At 40.7% G+C, this 19,353-nt stretch overlaps 1 protein-coding gene and 1 pseudogene across 15 annotated transcripts in view; both read left to right on the top strand.

The window, feature by feature from the left end:
- Nucleotides 1–19,353, top strand: part of PPP2R2B (protein phosphatase 2 regulatory subunit Bbeta) — a 497,691-nt gene that overhangs the window by 312,013 nt on the left and 166,325 nt on the right. The gene's annotated exons all lie outside the window — the stretch shown is intronic.
- LOC139439860 (enoyl-CoA hydratase, mitochondrial pseudogene) lies at nucleotides 1,510–5,635 on the top strand (annotated as a pseudogene).

The raw sequence follows: 19,353 nt of genomic DNA, 5'->3' as shown, positions 1-19,353 counted from the left end.
AAGGGGAAGTCTCATTGGAAGATGAAAAACAGAAGCAAAATGAGGCAATGAAGTGGAAAAAGTTGGGGAAAAGTAGGCAGGGAAAGGGCCAATTTGCCTTCTGGGGAAACCAGAAAGGATTGGAGGGTAAAAGCCAATTAGAGGATCAAAAACAAACTCACCCAGCCCCCAGAGAAACAGATAAAAATGGAAAGCTCCTAAGAAGGAGACTAAAAATAAGACAAATTCCTGTCTAGGATGGCGTAGTTACAGAAAGAAAGAAGATTAATGGCTTGTTTGTCCATTTCCCCACCTGCACCTGAGACAGGCCCCAGTTTTCTTCCATATTCGTGGCATTCGCCGGCACTTGTGGCTGCCCAGCTGCACCCTGCCAACCTCTGAACTCCAACATCTAAGCTGGGCGTTTTTAGGAGCGGCTTTCTAAGCTTTCAAAGGAAAATTACAGCTGTGCATTGGGGTCCTCTGTCCCAATAACAATATCAGACTCTGAAACAAACAAATACAGATAACAAAGGAGGGGGATGATGTTTTAAAATTACCTTCTCCAGAGTCTCCTGTTAATTTGGAGTTCACAAGACAGTTATTGAATATTCAGTAAATACCATTTGACGACAGTAAAGTGCTCGGCTGCTGGTAGCCGGATATGCCTAGTAGATAGGTTTCTTTAAGCATGAGGTTACAAAGCATATCTTGTTCTATCATATTCAGCACAGTTGCAGCATCTTTCAGCTTTACAGCTCTTAGGCACATTAATCCCTCCAGAGGCCAGAAAAACGGGTATTATTGTCCTTCTGTTAAAGACAGAGAAAAGAAACAAAGCAAGAGACCTGGTTTTAGAAATCAGGATTGCTAGCTCAGTATACATGGACCTACTGTATAATGCGCAGTACACACAAACTCTCTGCGTAATTAAATAAACTGTGTAAATACCCAGAGGTTGTTAGTGGTATCGCTTGTGGAAATGAAAAAATTAGCAATAGTGGCATGGATTTTTAAGAAAACAATTATTTGCTTTATGTGATGACAAGAATCCACAGATGGTACATTCTCAGTTTTTGAGTGTCTTGAAAGCTAAAGCATGATTGTATTCACATTACAGCTAGTAGCTGATAGGATATGCATGGGAGCAATTTATTGTATTGATTGTCACGGAATAGTGCCTGTTAATGTACAGCTCTTGGTGGACGACTTCCATGCTGTCAGAGGAGAGCAGGGATGCCAGGAGCTAACAAAGGGTTAGCTCCCAACATTTCAGAAGAATTTAGCCAATTTCTTACTTCCCCTCTAAAAAATGGCGTTCTTGTGGGATGGGGACCCAGGCTGATGATTTAAGCAGATGCTTCTCCTTGCCAGTTGTGCTGTATCAAGTGCCTATCTCTATGCTCTCAAAAGGCCAGAGTGGACCTTAATTAATAGCAGTAATCACAAGGTGACAGTGCTCACCAGGAATCAATGCTCTAAGTCAGGGCTTGTGCTTGCAGACCAGGCTTAGAAGCTGCAAAGCGAAAAATGTCTTTTGGCAATGGTAACTAGCAAGAGAGGCTCCTCAATTTGGGGTGATTCGTTTCATTTTCTCCTCTGGTCTTGTAGGTGAGATTGCTCAGCTTGTGCATTTGTTCATTCATTCAGCAAGTCTTTATTAAGTATCTGTAGTGGTCTAGGTCTGCTGCTGGCATTTGTCAGAGAAATCATGTGTCCTGTACCTTGTCATTATTACCTTGAGTTCAGGAATCTTGCCTATTTGCCAATTTCCCCAAATCATGTAGCATAGTGCTTAGAAAATGATGGACACCCCATGAATGGAAATTCAAAGAAAAAGAATGCTTTTCCAATTGCAGCTACCAAAGCAGTCAGATCCCCCAGAAGTGGGATCCTATCAGCTAATAACCTAAACCTATCCCTTAATAACATTTGCATTGTACATAGTCAGGCCAGATGGGGAGTCTCAAGTTCAACTCACTCCATCCTTTATGATGACTCTGTTCTTTATGATGACATGGTGGTAGCACAAGTATGTGTTGACTCGGAGCATGGGAGCAGATAACTTTAGTGCATCCACCTCCCCGGCACATGATGAGGATGCCCTTTGTCTTTTTCATTCCCCAGCTTATGAAGAAGACAACGCCCCTGCATTCCTGAACTCCTCCTCAGATATCAGAGTATTGCAAAGCCATTCTTAGATGGGTCTTATCATCTGTTGATGTACCATTGTTAGAGCCAACAGCAACAACCATGGAGTGAGTGGCTAACTGAAAGAGATGAAGCAGAGATGCTTATTAGGCAGCAACTGGCTAAGTGAAATAGTGAACTGCAAAGTGGCAAAAAAGTAGGGGTAGCCTGTGTGCGTGCATGTTTGTGTCCAATTGAGTATATGCATAGATAAAAGTGACAATCACAGCAGTAGAGCATCTATTGTGCCCCAGACCCTCTGCTGGCAATTATATGTACATTATCCCATCTAATATTCTTTTCTTTAACAAACAATTTTATTGATATATTTTAAGAAAGCATACAATTCATCCAAAGCCATCTAATATTCTTAACTGCCCTAATGAGATGAATACTTTCACTAGTCCCAGTTTTCAGATGGGGAAACCGATAACTTGCTCATGATCGCTCAAATAAGAGCCCATGATCTTAACTAGTACACTATACTGCTATGTAAATGTTTAATAAAATGTGATTAGAAGGATGCATTATTGATGGACATGGACAGGTGGTTGGATGGAAATGAGAAATTATTTCTTCTTTGTTCCCATATTTTCCCTTGCCCAAAAGAAGAGGAGGTTGGGGTAGAGTGGAGGTCAGGAGAGAAATCATTGTTATTTGTCTGGGTTTACCTGCTTTAGAAATTAGTCCCTTCTCATTGATTGCCACCCCTGTCCCCCATGAAACCACGGGGATGAGTCTGTGGTCTGGAAAAATTCTTAAAATGAAACTACATCCTATTAATATGGTGATTAGTCACATTGCTAAAATAGAGGCAATTTGTCAGGACTGCTTTTAAAACTCCGAGTAGAAACAGAAAGCAATAGGATATGCAAACATTTGGTAATGGCATTTGGTATTGGAGGAAATCATTTTTGCAATTACCTTTAGATTCTAACTACACTGGGAACAAATATTAGCTATTTTCCTCATGTTTTTCTGGGCTTATTCAACTGTTGAATTATTGGAGTTTATAATTTGTGCATTTCTGAGAAGCTCTGGACTTATCTATTTAATCAGAGCTGAAAAGGGAGCAGGCATTCACAGAAACCCACTCTATTTATAGCTCTTTGGCAGTGCAGATCTTTGGCAGTTTCTATTGTAAATGATGTTGCTTGATAGCTTAAGTGAAATGCTACTACACTTAGATTGCAACTGTCTTTGGGTGAAGATATTCAACTAAGCTTATGTCTTTGCTGACAAATACACGACATAAAATTCTAACACACTTCATCTTTTCAGTGAATATTTAGCAAAGACCCACCATTTGCTTTGCAAACTTGAAGCCCAGTTTCATTTATTATATAAATAATAAATAAGGCTGATTTCAGTTCAAGTGGCAGTTGATTACAGTTGACGAAAGACTAAAGATCCTTATAAAGAATATCAAACTATTTTTACAAGCTAAGCTCTAGCATTAGCCATGTCCAGATATCTTCTTTCTATTCTAATCCCATCCGTGAAATGAAGATAAATAAAGTCCAATTTTATTGTCCTTTTTTGGTAGAGGTTTACTGGGCAGAGATAATCCAAATATCCTATAGTAGTATATTTCCAAAAGGTGTTCAGAATTTCCAGAGTCATGTCAAAATGAAATTCCCAAGCTCCAGTGACTGTATACTGAATGGGAATCACTAGAAGTGGGTGGCTGGAAGTCTGCATTTTTAAAAAACAATATCCACGAGAGAATTGGACTAAGTTACAGGATCACTGAGCCAAGTGACTTCCTTGTGTTTGGATAACAGAAATTCAGCCATTACCTTTTTTCTGGGCATTGTTTTTGCAGCCCAGTCCTATCTTGGAGGCAGGAAACAGTTCCTTTAGCTCAGTTGGCCTCTCTCAGGTCCTGCAACCTCTTCTTAACTCTAATCCTAAATGTCCATCGGCTTATTAAACAATCCTGCTTGGGAATAGGTGGCAAAATTGACTAATAATTAAGAGCACAGGTTTTAGAGTCAGACTTCCTGGGTTTCAGACTCTAGTTGGCTACGTACATGTTTGAACACAGCTGAGCTTGTGTTATATTGGTCAAAGCGCTGTGTGGCCTTAACTTCTCTAGGCCTCAGTTTCCTCAATTGTATAATTAGGATAGCAATAAAAAATAATGATAATGAACTGACAGTAGCAGTAATGTTGTTATTCTGAGGACTAAATGAGATAATTAAATGAATTGGTCCTTATATCCTCTCTTTTCATCTGCAGTGACTCCCTTTGTTATTTCATCCAGTCTTGGGCTTTAAATACTATTTGTATGTCGACAACTCCCAAGTTTATGTCTTTATTCCCATCCTCTCTCCTGAATGCCAGATGTACAACCAACTGCCTTTTCAACATCTCCACTTGGATGTCTAATAAAACGTCTCAGACTTAACATTTACAAATGAACTGGGGATCGTCCCCTGAATGAAACTTCTCCATCTTCAGCTGTCCCCTTCTCAGTTGATGGCACTTCATTCTAGTTCTTCAGGCCAAAAACCTAGGAGTCATTCCTGAGTCACACTCCAGAAGCAATGCGTCAGAGCTCCTGACTGACTCGAGTCATCCTCGGGGTGCCATGGCCCTCCCTGTGCACCTGCTGCTCTTGTCCATGGCACGCTGCAATGCTGAGCCAGCTTTTGGCGCCACACTCCTGCACCATGGGTGCAGCATCACAGAATAAGAAGGGAAGAATAGCAAGGCGGATCTGATCGGACTGAACCGGCCCAAAGCTCTCAGTGTACCTTCCAAGTGGCCTGACCCTGGAACTCAACAGGCCCTGGAGGCCTTCAAAGGCAACTCAGCCTTTGGGCTGTTTTTTTCCCCTGCGGGGATAAGGCTTTTGCAGCTGGAGCTGATATTGAGGAAATACAGAACCGGACATTCCAGAGCTGTTACTCCAAGTTCCTGGGCCTCCAGGACTGACTGGGGCCAGGTCAAGAAACCAGTTATAGTTGCTGTCCATGGTTACACCCTGGACAGAAGCTGGGAACCTGCTGTGATGTGTGATAGCATCTTTGTTGTGGGGGAAAGAAAAACACCTCTATTTGCAGAAATCTTCCTGGGAGCCATTCCAGGTACAGGGGCACCCAGAGGCTCACCCGCCCACTGGGAAGTCCCTGGAGACAGAGATGGCTCTCCCCAGTGACCACGTCTGGCCCACGATGCCAAACAAACTGGTCTTATAAGCAGAATTTTTCCCTTTGACACACTGGCTGAAGAAGCCACCAAGTATATAGAAAATATTATCAGCAATTCTAAAATTGTAGCAGCAATGGCCAAAGAATCAGTGACGGCAGCTTTTGAAATGACATTGATAGGAGGAAGTAAGTTTGAGAAGTAACCCTTTTCTTCAACTTTTGCCAGTGAAAACCAGAAAGAAGCCATGTCTGCATTTGTGGAGAAAGTCCAGCTTCACGGACCAGGACGAGCTGAGAGGAAAAACACATAAAGAGAAAAAATACAGCTCTGCCAGTTTTAGGAAGCAAATAAGCCCTTCTTTTCTTAAAGGGCAGTCTAGTGCCAGTGCCGGGCAGCTTCTCTCACACTGCGAGCTGTATGCAGGCGGTGGTGGGCTGATGAGGTCACAATTCGCGTCCTTTGGTGGCGTAGGGGTCTGTCTTCACCCAGTGCTCATGAGAATCCATGCCTGCAGTATATTCACATTCTGGTCTGATGGTGCTCTTTTAAACATAAAAATCGAAAGAAAGGAAAACCCTATTGGCTCTAGTTAAAAAAGAATCCAGGGTCCAAACTCTTTTTACCTCTTCCACTGCTGCCACCTTGATCCAAGACCCTCTCCAACATGCATTGTTCTAAGTCCCTGCTTCTACCCTTTCCTTGACCCCAAAATCTGTTCTCCACATGGTAGCCAGACTGATTCCTTTTAAAATTGTAGGTCATATCTGGTCACTCCTCCATTCAAAATCTTCCAGCGACTCTCCATCTCACTCAGGTTAAAGGGCCCTCGTCGTGGCCTACGAGGCCCTCCGTGATCAGCCCTCTAGCTGCCTGGCTGACCAATCTTCTATTGCTTTCTCCCTGTTCAACTCCCTCTCGTTGCTGCTCAAACTCAGCCAGCTCAGGGTCTTAGCACTTGCTGTTTCTTCTTCCTGGAATGTTCTTCTCCCAGATACCTGCATGGCTAATTTCCTTAGTTCAAGACTTTGCTCTAGTGTCTTCTTCTCAATGAAGCCTGTATTAACTATCTTAATGGAAATGTCAGTCCCCTTCCATCCTTGGCCCTCCCGAACTGCCTTAACCGGTTCTATTGTTTCCTATCCTCATCTTCCAGCATTCTGTATACTTTAATTTATTGTTTATTACATATTTCCCTATGCTAGAATGCTTGGAAAGTATTTTTGTTTGTTTTATTTACTGCTGCATCCCTGAGCTCTGAGAACGGTGCCTGACACATATATGTGTTCAAATATTTTTTGAATGGATGAATGAAAGAACAATTGGGAGTTGACTTAGAATATAGTTTATAATTCTCCACAGGTTTCTGTTTTGGCTCTTGAGCTGTTTAATATTTTTGTCAGATATCAGCCAGAATTCTTTTGGCTGAAAGGACTGAAAATTCATACTAAAACTTGCTTAATAAAAAATTTGGAATACACAGCTCAAAAGTTCAAAAGAACACCAGCTTCAGGTAAGACTTAATCCAATCCAGAGCCCAGATAAGTCATCCTGGGCCTACAGTCTGTCTGCTCTGTTTTGTGGAGATCCAACAGCTGTTCCTGGCTCTCTCTTTTATGATGGAAAATTGGCTGCCTTTGCGCAGGGCTTCACATCTCCTTAAATCCTCAGGAAACATCTCCTAATATTACATTACCTCTGTGTGGACTCTGTACCCATCCCTAAACCTATTGCCAGCAAGATAACTAGTGGTCTTAAGCCAATTAGGGCCAAATTCTGATGTTGAGAGGGGTATCAGTGGCATCCAAATTTTCCTTGAAATTTGGCAAGAGAAGGGGAGAATTGTTGCTAGGGAGGTAGTCCATTCAGTTGTATCTGTGATCTGGTATATGGTAGTGAGTGCATGCTTATTAAGTTAAATATGGTAGCATAAGGTTTGGGGATTCAAGCCAAAATAACATATGGAAGAACCAATGGATTTCTTCATTCATTCAAGAAGTAGAATAGCATCTGCAAAATTACAGAGGTATGAAAATGCTTGACATGTTTGGAGAGCTGCATGCAGTTGCTATAAAGGGAGTGAAAATAGTATAATGGCGTCTCCTCACATGTACCAACAAAAGTCCTAGATCTGCCTTTCATTGGTCCAATTTGAATTACTTTTTATCCTTGAACCAATCACTGTTGCCAGGGGGATGGGTTATGCTGATTAACTTATGGCGTCAAGATAGATACACACACACATAGACACACACACATAATAGTGCATACACTGCACTTTTCAAAGAATAGTGTATATATTAATACATCCATGTGTCTATGTGTGTTTGTATCTGTTGCTGAGGGCAGGAAGAAGGAAGAAGAGATGTGACGTGGGAGAATTTTCGGGACTTGGAGTCGGCCTAAATGATATTGCAGGGACAGATGCTGAACATTATACATCCTGCCATAACCCACTGAATGCACTGGGGGAGAGTATAAACTATGATATGAACTATAATCCATGCAGTGCAGCAGTGCTCCAAGCTGTATTCACCAACTACAATGGATGTGTCACAGTGATGAAGGAGGTTGTTGATGTGAGAGGAGTGGGGTGGGGTAGGGTGGGGGGTATGTGGGAACCTCTTATTTTTTTTCTCTTTATATTTTTTTGAATGTTACATTCAAAAAATATGAGATTCCCACATATCCCCCACCCCCCTCACCCCATTCCTCCCACATCAATAACCTCTTTCATCATCGTAGGATTATATTTTTTAATGTAAGATTTTTTGTGATCTATGTATCTTCAAAAAATACAATTAAAAAGATAAATGCTCATTTTAAAAAACCCATTACATTTTATTTATTTATTTTTTAAAAAGATTTATTTATTTAACCCTCCCCCCCCCCCCCCGGGTTGTCTGTTCTCTGTGTCTATTTGCTGCATCTTGTTTCTTTGTCCACTTCTGTTGTCGTCAGCGGCACGGGAAGTGTGGGCGGCGCCATTCCTGGGCAGGCTGCACTTTGTTTCGCGCTGGGCGGCTCTCCTTACGGGGCGCACTCCTTGTGTGTGGGGCTCCCCTGCGTGGGGACACCCCTGCGTGGCAGGGCACTCCTTGCGCGCATCAGCACTGCGCATGGGCCAGCTCCACACAGGTCAAGGAGGCCGGGGGTTTGAACCGCGGACCTCCCATGTGGTAGACGGATGCCCTAACCACTGGGCCAAGTCCGTTTCCCCCCATTACATTTTAAATAACATTAAAAAAAATACACTACAGATTGAACTGAGAAAAAAGAAAAAGTTCTGCTATCAGGAGAAGGGAGAGTTGATGCTGAAGCAGCTTCCAAAGCAGAAAAGGATCTGCAAATCATCTCAGAATAGATGATGCCAAAACTATATTGATACATCATTTTAAAGTTAGTCATATGATATTGTACATGGTGATAAGACGAGATATGGTATGAGAATTGTAGAATGCCCTGCTACTTCTTTTCCGAAAGACACCAAACCATTCCATGCACCACTTTATAACTTACGTATATATCCCTTCAAAGGGCACAAGCAGGGAAATAAATCCAGAAAGACAGATAACCAAGCATTGTTGAACCTTCCCATTGCAGGCTCTCTTTGCCTTTGCCTCTTTTCCACCCTCTTTGAGGATTTAAAGGATACTTTTTTGAGTGGAGGAAAGAAAGCCTGAAAATTACCAAATTTGAAGAACTCTTTATGAGTCTTTTGCCTTTGTTCCTTTCCTGTAATCTACTCAGATAATTCAGAATTAAAGTTTGAAGGCCTGACCCTTCTCCTAGAGTTCATTGTATTCTATCCCTAAAACACCACCCCATTTCTTTCTTCCTCTCGTCAAATGCTTAGTGGAATGTGGGCAATCATAATATAATACCTCATTCTTTTTGGCATTGCCAGAGTTTTGAAAAAGAAAAATGTGGGTGTCTGATCGAGGGTGTCGGCGGGAAATGAATTGGGGCACATGAGAATCAACACACGTGACTCTATCTTTGAGAGGAATAGTGTGGCAGTGCTGCCTTATAGCTCTCGGTGCAGGTGTGCTCGTGGTGTGTCTTTCTGTGTTTGTTCCAAGTCTCTATCATACGCTCATCCCTCTTTGCAGAGCTATCTATGTTGCTTTGCTGGCATAATTAAGCACTCCCAATGCTACTGCCCCCAATTTCCAATTTGTGGGTGAGGGAGCTGCCCTCACTCCTGCCAGCCCCCTCCTATCCCCAGCATGTTTCTCCTTAAATTATGCATATGCTAATGAAGTGTGAAAATCAGCCAAATAACAGCTCTTTTTAATCGCTTAAAGTCCCAAGAGCACAGGGACCCCCGCTCCCCCCACTTTGCTCTTATTTTGGGGGTGGTGGTTATGATGTTCAAGCCAATCTGCAAGCAAGTTGGAAGCACAATTCTCTGGGTATTTCCCCTCTCCCATCCTCCCCACCTCTTTCCTTTCCGCAGAAATGAGGGTAATTGGCATTTTCACTTCTACCTCAAGTGAGAAGAGTCTTCAGGAAAACCAGTGACCCATTGTGCCCTTTTCATTTGCATCTGGGGCTAGATAATCCCTAGTTTTACATTTATACAAGGAGGAGCCCCAAAGGGCAATTAACTACACTACATTATTTCCCACCCCCTGGAGGGAGAGTGTTTGAGAACATTTCCCCCAGAGATGGTGCATGCTACAGCCCTTGTGCTGTGATTACATTTTACCCTTGCACTGCAGTTCTCATCTGCCCTGAGTCTTTGTAAGTCCACCCATTATCCTTCCAGACCTGGTAATGTTATGTATCTTCCTGGTCTGGCCCTTGCCTGCTTCTCTGACCATCAGTCACACCTCCCCACCATGCTTTTCTTATGCCACCTGAGGGTATTTGCACTCAACTCTTCACTCTTCCTAGAAAGCTTTATCCACAGGTCTTCATCTGGGTGGCCTCTTCCCATCCTTCAGGCCTCAGCTCAGTCGTCATTCCTTAGGGAGACTAACCCTGACCACGTAGGTAACATGGAATCCCATTCATCATCGATATCATATATCGTCCCCCTCTTTACGCCCTTCAAAGCCCCTATCACGGGTACCATCCCATTCCTTAGACTTACTGCCTTACCCTCCTGGAGGGCAAGAGGCCTTGGCTGTCTTGTTTGCCGTATCATGAGGGTCCAGCCCATGACTGGCATGTAGTAAATGCTCAATAATTGTTTTACATTAATCAGTGATGCTTTGTGAGAACCTTTGAGCAATTATTTGTGCTATGGTATAAGGTTTTATTTCCCTGGCTGCTTCATGCTAGACTGTCAGATCCTCCAGAAGGAGAGGCCTTTGCTGCCTTCGTATTTGTTTTTTCAGGCTGGGCACACATGATAGCTATACTGTTATTCCTAACTCTCTAACTTGATTCCTAAATCATTTACGGTAGTGAATATCTTACTGAAAGTTTTTTGGAGATTGGGGAGCCGGTTACATTGCATATCTTACCCTCTCATTTCTTTCTCCCATGTCTTGCCTATTTGCCCCCTAGTTTCATGTGCTTTCTCTCTCTTCTTCACCCACAAATACACTCAGAATTCTCTCTCCCACTCCTTTGTCGTATTTGAATGAATGCATCACTGCATAGATGTTATCTTGATCCCAACTGGTCTGAGCCCTTCTTTCATTTTATTCATTTATTCAACAAATATTTATTAATGTTTGTGCGAGGTGCTGAGGGCACAACAGTGAGCAAGATTGATTTGCTGATGCTAAGGTCTCTGAGAGAAACTCAGGGAGATGAAAAAATACAGAGGTTTGTGTATGTCAAAAACCCAAACCAGAGGGAAGTTTGCTTCTGTTATTGCACAGGGTCTAATTGTAAAGCAAAGGGCTGTATTTAAATCACACCCTACACCCCTGATTTTAAAGTTTTTCCAAAGTATTTATTGCTATGATTTCAGGTTTCTCTGCCCAACCTCAGCTTCCCTACTTTGGAGAGCAATTACTCTTACTTTTTCACCAGGGCATGCAAAGGAGAAGAAATGTTGTTGGTAGGCATAGAATTTACCATCATCTCTACAGTCTGGACAAAGAAGGTTGAAGCCGAACTATATTTTTGGGGAGTCTGAAAAGGATTTTTTTTTTCTTTCTCCTCCAAGACTCAAAATATAGCTAGACTCAGCAGAAGCCAGTAAATGGAGGAGCCACATAAGAAAGCCCGAGGCAGCTCCAGAGAGGCTAACACAACAGCCTGCGGGAGCGGGAGGGACGAGTTGTCAGCCAGCCGGGAAGGCAGGCCTGCTCTGTTTGGAATCTGCCTTGAGAGGAGAGGTAGGAAAACAATTTGGTACTGAGCTCCTTACCAAAGTGGAATGAGAGAGAGAATAAGGTTCAGTAGTTGGATCACCAAGGCTATACTGTTAATGTCAGCAGTGCTATTCTCATCACCCCTGTCAAATTTGAGCCTGAGAAAAAGAAAAAGTAGAACTGGTTAGCTATGAACTGAATTCTACAAGGAGATGGTTTTTGTTTAGCCAGTGTAGAATCGGCCCGCAGTGTTTAATATTTTTTTCAAGGAGTCATCAACATTTAAATTTCAGATGATTTTAAAAATTTAAAATATCTATGTTTACGTCTCCCCTTTAAAAACCCATGGACGCATGCGTCTTTCCTGACCACAGCTGGCTGCCGAGGGCAGCAGTTGGCCTCCTACCCAAGATCATGTGTGAGGTGCCAGGCTGGTATGGGCCCATCCCAGCCTGCTCCACTCCCTGCAATTTCCTGCTTGGCATCTGAATTTGCAACCCTCACCCGGACCAAGGGAAGGAAAATAACAGTGCTTATAAGTACTGTTTTCTTTTTCTTTCCATTTGTTGAATTCATTGATTGGTTTTTGACAGACCTAAATTTCAAATTCCAGATTTGCTACTAAAGAGCCATGTGGCCTTGGGCAAATCCTTAGCCTCATTCTGTATTTGTTTCTTCTTCTGTAAAATGGGGATTTATTGTAGTAACTACTTCACAGAGTTGTGAAGAATGAACAAAATAATCTCTGTAAGGCATTCTATCTTAGACTTGGCTATTATAAAGTAAATAACAAGTATTATATTTGTTAGCTTTCTGTAGCAGTTTAATATGTTATGAATTTCAAAAATAGATATTGGATTATGTTTGCAATCTAGTCTGTACCTGGGCATGAGTAAGTTATGATTAGGGCTTTGATTGAGCCATGTCATTAGGGTGTTGAATCTCTTTGGTCGGTGGGGACTCACAGATAAAAGGCATGGCAAAGGGGAGAGCTGAGGGTTTTTGATGTTGGAGTTTTGATATTGGAGTTTGATGCTGAAGCCTTAAACTAGAACCCGGGAAGTAAGCTCAGACAGGAAACAGAAGCAAGCCCCAGGAAGAGAGGAAGCCTGAGCCCAGGAAGAAGCAAACCCTGAGAAGAGAGGAACACTGATCCCAGAGAGAAGCAAAACTCTTGAAGAGAGGAACTCGGGAAGCCTGAACCCTCACAGATGTCTGCAGCCATCTTGCTCCAACACGCGAAAATAGACTTTGGTGAGCGAAGTAACTTATGCTTTTAGCCTATCTGTAAGCTGTTACCCCAAGGAAATACCCTTTATAAAAACCAACCAATTTCTGGTATTTTGCATCAGTACCCCTTTGGCTGACTAATATACTTAGTTACAAAGAAAAGGATCCAGAGTTAATTGACTTAAAGAAAATCTTAGAGGCACTATCATTTAATTGCTTCCAGGAGCATTTTCCCTTTCTCTGATGATTGATCTGTTATGGAAGGAACGTGGAGGTTACATTGTACCTAAATGTGTTTCTTTCCTTCATTTTCTTCTCTGCCAGTTTTCCAGGCGGGGGAAGCTATAGACAGTGGGGAGTGGCAGTAACTCCCCAGGTGGGTGAAATGCTGTGGTAACAAGAGTTTCAGGAAATGGCAGAGCTGTCCATATCAGGATGTGGGATGAACAGGAAGGGGCATCTCCATAATTGGCACCTGGCTGACTATCCCAGGGAGCACTTAACTTGACAACCAGGTAAACCACATTAATGCATTTAAAGTAGAGCTTACTGAAGAGTGTGCCAGAGGGAAGTGGAGAGAGCTTAGGGGGCCTCTAGAGTCATCCTAAAGCTCAGGAATGACCTCTGAGAGGCGTTTTCCTTAATACTATTCCACATAGTCTTGGACAATTTTTGTTTTCTGTTTGCTGCTCTTTGTAATCATAGTTTCTACAAGTTTATTCTCTATCCCCTTTTATTTATTCTGAGTTTGCTTCTAATTTGTGTGTGCAGTCCTAAAATTACATAATTCTAACATCTCAGTATTGAATTCATCAAAGAGCTGACATCCTGTAAAGTTAAGGGAATAGAATTTTCTTTTGTGTGGTAGAGATATTTATCCTAATAGAACAGTGGACAATATTTTCATATCTATGTAGCAGCCATCATTCTGAAGAGCTGAAATTTGGCTGAAAAAAAAGTTACGTTGATATATTTGTCAACTAAGAACTAGCACTTTTAATACTAGATTTAAGATCAAAAGTCTATATCATTAGATTACATATACTTAGAATTCCAATTCTGAATTCATGTTAATCAAACTATATTAAAACAAGTTTGGCATTACCGAAATTCATGATATTTAACTAGAGATGTGGATAGGGTAAATAGGATTATAGTGGGAAATGTCCAATATTCTCAAAGAGTGGTTGTCTTGAATGAATTTTCCCACTGGTGTTAGTGCAGTTAATATAAATATTTTCTACTTAATTAAAACTAGTCTAGAAGACTTTTCATTCACAGCAATTTTTTCAGGTTGATATAGAAGCATCCTTTACTTAAAAGTAATGACTGTATTTTCCCCCAAATACATCCAAATCAAAGTTTTAGGGCACTTAGCCTGCCCTCAAATTTTTAGTTACTGAGATTTCACGTTCTTTTTACAGTGATTTAGTGAGAAAACCTTCTTTGTACATAGTTATATAGTACAGACAAAAGTTGGATGCAATTTTGAAAAAAGCTAGAACATTGTTGTGGTTTTTTTTATTATTATTTCCAATAAAAGAAGGGGCAAATTTTTAACCAGCCTGTTCTGCTTGGCACAAAAGGTCCTGTGATATTTTGATCCCTCTGCATCCCAGTGCCTTTCCTTCTTTTGTGGGTCAAGTTCTGCTAAATTATGTGCTAAAATGCACATACAAGCAGGCACACACAAGAACATGCATGCACATACTTCTATATTATTTCTCCCTAATATTCTTCTAATAAGTTACTGGTTTGGTTACTAGGTAGAAGCACAGTCCTCTTGCTTCTCCTATCCCCCAACAAGATAGCAACAAAATTTCTGCATGCTCTGGAACAGAGTCTCAGAAGTCTTTGGTCCTGAAGGGGTTTAGTTTCACGTTCACAGAAATTCATCTCACCTACTGTCTGGGATGTGCAGGTTGTATTGGCTGCAAACCTGTGTCTGTTGACAGTTGCAAAGAAAGGGACCCAACTCCAAGCATTTCCTTTTTGGTGCCTTGTATTAGAGAAATGCTGTCGTTTTTAAACCATTTATAGCCTCTGAGAAATTATTTTTTAATAGCACGGCATTTAACTGATTATAAAAAAATTATGTGGAGGATGGAAAATAGCAAAAAAACATAAAAGCATAAAAACACAAAAATTAAAATTATTCATGCTATTTAGTCAACAACTGATAGCAAATGAAAGGTAAGAAATAAGGGATTCTTAGAGCACTCCAAGTTATATTCTGTGACTTTTGGAAATCTCTCTCTCTTTATTCTATGCATATACGTTAACAAAGACAGAGACTAGACTAGACTAGACTAAATATATACCACACATATAATGTTTCTAGTAGTAGCATCTGAAAATCTTTATTTCAGCCTAGCTGATTATACAGTGCAACCTGAGTTGTGAATTAACCCTGGGGGTGAGACTATCACCACGATTGCAACTGTAATAGAAATAGACCATGAATATATCATTAAAAATTCTTCTATTACAGATTTCCAGTGGCTATATAATAATCTACAATATAAATGCACCTTAATTTATTGAACTTAGACTCTAGGCTTAGACATTGGTTGTTTCCAGTTTTTCATTATTCTTAATAACCCTTACCATACTATACCTCATATATATATTTTTTTACATATTTGGGGGAAATTTTCTAAAAAGCAGAATTTGAGTCAGACTATGTGACAGCAGTTTTCAAGTATTTTTCCATATGTATAAATTATTATATGAAACTATTATATCCACATGTCTAACCATACTCCCCCTTCTCAACCCTGTGTCTGTCTCACTCACATGCACACACACACACACACACACACACGCACAATCTCTCCTCAGATAAGTTCATCTGATATAGTGAAGTAGCCAAGGGGAGTTCAGAAACAAAGGTTGTCACCGTATATGAAGCATAAGTTCAGTAAATATAAATCAACTCTATAAAAATTGGACAAGAAAGAAAGCAAATATTGAGATGTTAGGTCTAGAGGATCTCATGTCCTCTTCTGTGGTATGATTTGGGCAATAGTAAAAATCAAAAGAGTGAAATAGAAAATTTTGCAAAGTGGAAGCATAGAATAGTCATTGATCGTCTAAAATATCAATTACTGGAGCCATCTTTTGGGAATTTATAATTTTATAAGTTGGTGAGAGACCATGGGGTATGTCACAGGAAACTTTTGGATCTTGAGAGTCCTGAATTAATACTGAAGTCTTAGATATCCCACATGTAAAGTGGGTTCAAAATAATATCTTTTATTTGGTTTGAAGCAACAGTGTTTGGACAGTAGAGTTCTAATTCATTATGGCAGTGGATAGTGAAGAATCTGGTTTGATCCGAAATTCATTTCAGTTGTAGCATCTTCCTTCTCCCCATATTTGAACTTTAGTTGAATTTGATCTGCTTGTGCTATCTTCAGATTATCCAAGTACATAAAGTACCACATTCAGGCAACTCTGATTCTATGAAATGTTGTAATAGCTTGAAAGGAAAATTCATTTTCCACTGTTACTTGTTAAGCAATATGTGTTTTTTGTCTAAAAATGTTTGGTCTTGTTTTTCAGTTCAGATCTCTTCTATTTTCAGGAAAAATACCTTGCTTGGGTTATTATATAGAGACAGGCATTCTTATAAATCTGAAATGCATGCTTTTGAGCATCAGGTTTTTCCAAATATCAAGATGCTTGTGCTCATGTCGACAAAATATCTAGTCGGTCCAATAATTGCACAAATTTGGATAGTTGGCAAATGCCCAGGGAGTACCCAGGTTTTCTTCTTCAGATCTGTAGCTAGCTAGACATACCTTCACATCTGTTTATGATGAGTTAAGAGTTATGAGAGAGATAGGATAATAGTGGCTAAGAACACAGGTTTAGACTTATACCTGGGTTGACATATTGACATTATCACTAGCTGTGTGATTTAAGGGGAAGGTTACAAAATGCAATTGTTTGAGTTTCCTCATTTGTAACTTGGGGGATAATTATACATATGTCATGGTGGTGTCATGTGAAAGTGATTAATTATATATGAATATTATATGTGAAGAGCAAATAATAAGTGCTACATAATGATAACTACTCTCATCATCATCTGGATGTGGGTAAGAATTGGAAGGAAGATGACGTGCTTTGGCACTGAAGACTATGTCCTGCTATGTCCCCATAAAGCCATAGATATTCCTATCCTTCCATGCAATTCAACTAACATATGTTGATGCCATTTTAGAATGATATGAGAGAGATGAGCATGAGTGAATGAATGAGTGAATGAAATGGACACCAACAGATTACTATGTTCTAGTGGTATTTGAGGTAGACTCTGAAGAACAGATATTTTAATGGTCAAGCAATTGGGGAAGAACATCTACCCAGAGAAAATGCCAATAGCAAAAGGCATGGTGACCAAAGTTTTTTTATTTCATTCCTTTAACAAGTATTTGAGTCTCTATTCATTCCAGGCACTGCAGCGAAGCTTGGGTGTATGGAGGAAATGGGGAGTAATAGGCTAGAGCGCAGGATGGCGAGAGGAATACGCCAAAGATAAGGGCAGAAAATGCAGTTAAAGGCCAATTAGTAGAGAATCTAACTGCCACTTTTAGAGTTTGAGGTGTTTTGTTTTGCTTTTTAGCAAGTTGAGGGGAATCACTTTTGCTATCGGACAGTCACACTTGAAAAATCTGCACCAGTGATTGCTGCAGCATCCCCTGTATTCCCAGTACCAAAGGGTCTGGCTGTAGATATTCAACAAACATTGGTTCTCAGTTCTAGAAAGGTAGTAACTATTGTTTTAATAGATTTGCTTATGATTTTTCTGACTATATAAATTTTACCCATGTTTTCAATGATTGAAAATATAAAATATCCCACTATCAATTCATTGATTCATTCATTCAGAAGACATTTATGAAACACATACCTTGACTTTGTGCTCAGGACTGATAACAGAGACAATTAAGACTTCCTATTTGTTTCTCTTACAGCTCTGTAAAGGGTTGGGCACACAATAGGTTCAAAATAAATTGTAGTCTGGTGTTAAAGAAATGGGGTTTTACTGTAGGAGAGTTCTACCCCCATATTATATTGTTTCTTGCAATTTTGGGTTTCTAATTCTAAAATTAGATTAACATCTCTGGGCATACAAAAGAACTACCTTAAATTAGTGTTCAGATTCTCCATTTCTAACAGGAATCAAAATATATCCTTTGCAGATCAGAAGCAGATTTCACCATCATGCCCATCTTTGTCCATAATGTGTATTAATCCAGGAAATTATATTGTCTGTTCTAGGCACGGGGCTGAACGGAAGGGAGAGAGGCAACACCTACCTTATGCAGAGCCTGCAACGTTTCTAGCAATAGCATCTAAAAATCTTCATTTCAGTCCAGCTGATTATGCAGTGCAACCTGAGCCATAAATTAAAACTGCGGATAAGACTATGACCACACATGCATCTGTAATGTTTATGAGCTATAAGGTCATTGCAGAAACCAGCAAGGAACATAGTTGTAATAGACTGTTGGCCTCTAAGGAAATTATTAATTAAATTTTATCTTCTCCCCGGCATGCTTCAGTGCCACCAGGATGAGTCTTTAGGCCAGGGGAAACTACACCTCGGTAATAACTGGGCTTATCATCGGGCTGGCAGTCATTTAATACACTCCTTTGTCTGACACCAATCATGAACTGCAGTGTGGGATGTCAAGGTTTCTGCAAATGCCAATAGCACGCCTCACTGTACATCAGGCCCAGGATTCAGATCTCAAGATAGGAAATGCAAGAGTCAATAGCTTGCAGTAATCCATTTTCTGGAAACGAGATGTGGGCATGGCCCTGTTTCCAGCACCCAGGCTTTAGTCTCCCATGCTATCTCCTAAAGAGCTAAAATCACTCTCAAGGACTAAAGGAGAAGAGACTCAAGTGTCACTGTGTTGACACCATGTAGATGGAGTGCTATTTTTGAATCTCTGGATTAAGAAACAGTCTTGGCCAGGAAAATCAGAGCTGAAATGTCATTTCTAGCAACTTTGAGAGATTTCCCAAGATGGAAGGACTCAGCCCACGAATCAAATGGTATTTTTATTGTTGTTCCTAACAGCTTGTTGTGCCAGCCAGCTGTGTTCATTCTGCCCCACACTGAATCCCCCACATTCAGTGTTTTCTGATCAGCTAACAGTCATCCTGAAGACCCAACAAAGGAGATTGGTTCTGGCTCAGATTTCCATAGATGGGTGGTCATGCCCACCGGTGCAGATTTAAGTATCCTCCTTTCAGGCAAGACAGCGGGTAGAGAATATAAGGCACAGATGTGTTAGATTCTGAGTTTTCCAAATTATTACCTAAATGTGCCTTCTATGGCCCAGCTTTATATTTTGATGACTCTGTCATTAGTCCCTGCTTTATACATTTGAACCATCTCCTCTCTTCACGTTCCTTTCTCTTTGCGTTAGAAAACTCACCATAGAGGAAGTTTAGGGAGTGTGAAAATGCAACTCAAATGACCTTTATTGAATGCCTGCAAGGGATT

This window comes from Dasypus novemcinctus, chromosome 2 (assembly GCF_030445035.2).
Source record: "Dasypus novemcinctus isolate mDasNov1 chromosome 2, mDasNov1.1.hap2, whole genome shotgun sequence".
Classification (NCBI taxonomy): domain Eukaryota; kingdom Metazoa; phylum Chordata; class Mammalia; order Cingulata; family Dasypodidae; genus Dasypus; species Dasypus novemcinctus.
Note: the sequence above shows the minus strand (reverse complement) of the source record. Positions and strands in the feature narration are given on the sequence as shown.